Here is a 3,319-nt window from a genome sequence, read left to right as displayed (position 1 = left end):
AGGCATTCTTAGCTAATTTAGCCCGAAGAAGGGGACACGAGGAGAAGAAAGAGCAAAAATGAAAAGAAGGAAGAAGAAGAAGAGAAGAAGAAGAAGAGAAGAAGGACAAGAAGAAGGAGAAGGAACTCCTCCTTCTCCTTCTTCTTCCTCCTTCTCCTTCTCCTTCTTCTTTTCTTCTTCTTCTCCTCTTCCTTCTCCTTCTCCTCCTCCTCCTCCTTCTTCTTCTTTTACTTCTTCTTCTCTTCTTGCTTCTTCTCTTTCTCTTCTTCTACGTAGCTTAGACTCATCCAACAAAGACTAAATTGGCTAATTATCCTACAAAATGACATAATTAGCTTAGTTAGGTGAAAACATCATAAGAACCTTGGTTAGCTCATTAAAATGACCAATTTAGCTAAAAATGAAATAATAAGCTCAAAATGGCATAAGAACCTTGGTTAGCTCATGAATATTATATACTTAGCTTGGCTTCCACCTAAATGATATAATTAGCCAATTTAGCTCCAATATGGCTTAATAAGCATAGTTAGCTCCAAAATGACATATTTAACCCAAGTGAGCTCCGAAACGACCTATAGTTAGCTAGGATTCCACCTAAATGACATAATTAGCTTAGTTAGCTCCAAAATGGTCTATTTAATAAAACATGACCTATACTTAGCTAATTATCCTCGAAATGACATAATTAGCTCCAAAAAGGCATTCTTAGCTAATTTATCCCGAAGTAGGGAAGAAGAGGAGAAGAAAGAGGAAAAATGATAAGAAGGAATAAGAAGAAGAAGAGAAGAAGAAGAAGAGAAGAAGGACGAGAAGAAGGAGAAGAAGGAGAAGGAGCTCCCCCTTCCCCTTCTTCTTCCTCCTTCTCATTCTCCTTCTTCTTTTCTTCTTCTTCTCCTCTTCCTTCTCCTTCTCCTCCTCATCCTCCTCCTCCTCCTCCTCCTTCTTCTTTTACTTCTTCTTCTCTTCTTGCTTCTTCTCTTTATCTTCTTCTACGTAGCTTAGACTCATCCAAGAAAGACTAAATTCGCTAATTATCCTACAAAATGACATAGTTAGCTTAGTTAGGTGAAAACATCATAAGAACCTTGGTTAGCTCATTAAAATGACCAATTTAGCTAAAAATGAAATAATAAGCTCAAAATGGCATAAGAACCTTGGTTAGCTCATGAATATTATATACTTAGCTTGGCTTCCACCTAAATGATATAATTAGCCAATTTAGCTCCAATATGGCTTAATAAGCATAGTTAGCTCCAAAATGACATATTTAACCCAAGTGAGCTTCGAAACGACCTATAGTTAGCTAGACTTCCACCTAAATGACATAATTAGCTTAGTTAGCTCCAAAATGACCTATTTTATAAAAAATGACCTATAATTAGCTAAGTTCTCTCCTAAATGACATAATAAGGCTTACGTAGCTCCAAGATGACCTATTCCCCCTAACTTAGGTATTAAATGGCCTATAATTCGCTTAGCTAGATCCAAAATGGCTTAATAAGCATAGTTTGTTCCGGAATGACATATTTTACCCAAGTAGCTCCGAAATGACCTATAGTTAGCTAGGCTTCCACCTAAATGACATAATTAGCTTAGTTAGCTCCAAAATGGTTTATTCAATATACTTAGCTAATTATCCTCGAAATGACATAATTAGCTCCAAAAATGCATTCTTAGCTAATTTAGCCCGAAGAAGGGGACAAGAGGAGAAGAAAGAGGAAAAATGAAAAGAAGGAAGAAGAAGAAGAAGAGAAGAATAAGGAGAAGGAGGAATAAGAAGGAGAAGGAGAAGGAGGAGAGAAGCTCCTTCTCCTCCTTCTTCTCCTTCTTCTTGTCCTTCTTCTTTTCTTCTTCTTCTCCTCTTCCTTCTCCTTATCCTCCTCCTTCTCCTCCTCCTTCTTCTTCTTCTTCTTTTTCTTCTCCTTCTTCTTCTCTTCTTGCTTCTTCTCTTCTTGCTTCTTCTCTTTCTTCTTCTACGTAGGTTATTTTCCCCAACAAAGACATACTTAGCTAATTATCCTCCAAAATGACATAATTAGTATAGTTAGGTAAAAACATCATAAGAACCTTGGTTAGCTCATTAAAATGACTAATTTAGCTCCAAAATGACATAATAAGGTCAAAATGGATTAATAATCATAGTTGGCTACAAAATGACATATTTTATCCAAGTTAGCTCTAGAATGACCTATACTTAGCTAAGTTCTCTCCTAAATGACATAATAAGGCTATGTAGCTCCAAGATGACCTATTCCACCTAACTTATCTATTAAATGGCCTATACTTAGCTAATTTCTCTTCGAAATAACCTATATACTTCTTCATCTAGTATTATTCTTCTAACTTTCTTATTTGTCATTTTGCAGATTACATTCACTTCACGGGAAGCTTGGATTATATTGATGGAATGCTTGAAGATGATCTCTTGTACCATGGCTTCACGGAAGCTTGTATTGAAACTATTGTAGTATATGGATATATATATATATATGAAACTTTGTATGCATGTGGATGAAACTGGTGTAATATATGGTTTGGTACGGATGGAACTTGCATAATATGTATGTACTATGGATGAAAGTTATTTTAATATGGTTATGAGTATGGAAACAAAATTATTTGTGTCAAATATATATATATATATATATATATCCTGATTATTGTGAAAAATGTTGGATATAATAAGAAATAAAATTTAAAGGGGCTGGTTCACCCCTTTGTCGTCTGCCCCCACATGGCAAAGGAGGGATGGCAGACGGCAAAGAGGGGAGAGAGGGGCTGGGTTCCCCCCTTTGCCGTCTGCCCCCACATGGCAAAGGGGGGATGGCAGACGGCAAAGAGGGGAGAGAGAGGGGCTTGGTTCCCCCCTTTGCCGTCTGCCCCCACATGGCAAAGGGGGGATGGCAGACGGCAAAGAGGGGAGAGAGAGGGGCTTGGTTCCCCCCCTTTGTCGTCTGCCCCCACATGGCAAAGGGGGGATGGCATACGGCAAAGAGGGGAGAGAGAGGGGCTTAGTTCCCCCCTTTGCCGTTAGCCCCTTCATGGAAAAGGGGGGAGGGCAGACGACAAAGAGAGGAGGCCTGTCGTTAACACTTAACGGGACCGTTGGTGTATCTGTCGTCCCATTGAATTTGTCGTCTGCCCCCTCATGGCAAAGAACCTCTTCACCGGATTTGTTTTTGCCGTCTGCTGACCGACGGAAAAGCCTTTGTCGTCCGTGGTTCCCTCCTTTGCCGTCAGCCATGGCAAACGGCAAAATTATAAATTCCAGTAGTGCTCTAGTCTTGAGGGTTTCTACTTTTATCTGCCTCTAATGACT

The sequence above is a fragment of the Hordeum vulgare genome, chromosome 7H, assembly GCF_904849725.1.
Source record: "Hordeum vulgare subsp. vulgare chromosome 7H, MorexV3_pseudomolecules_assembly, whole genome shotgun sequence".
NCBI lineage: Eukaryota > Viridiplantae > Streptophyta > Magnoliopsida > Poales > Poaceae > Hordeum > Hordeum vulgare.
This window is presented reverse-complemented; position numbering follows the sequence as displayed.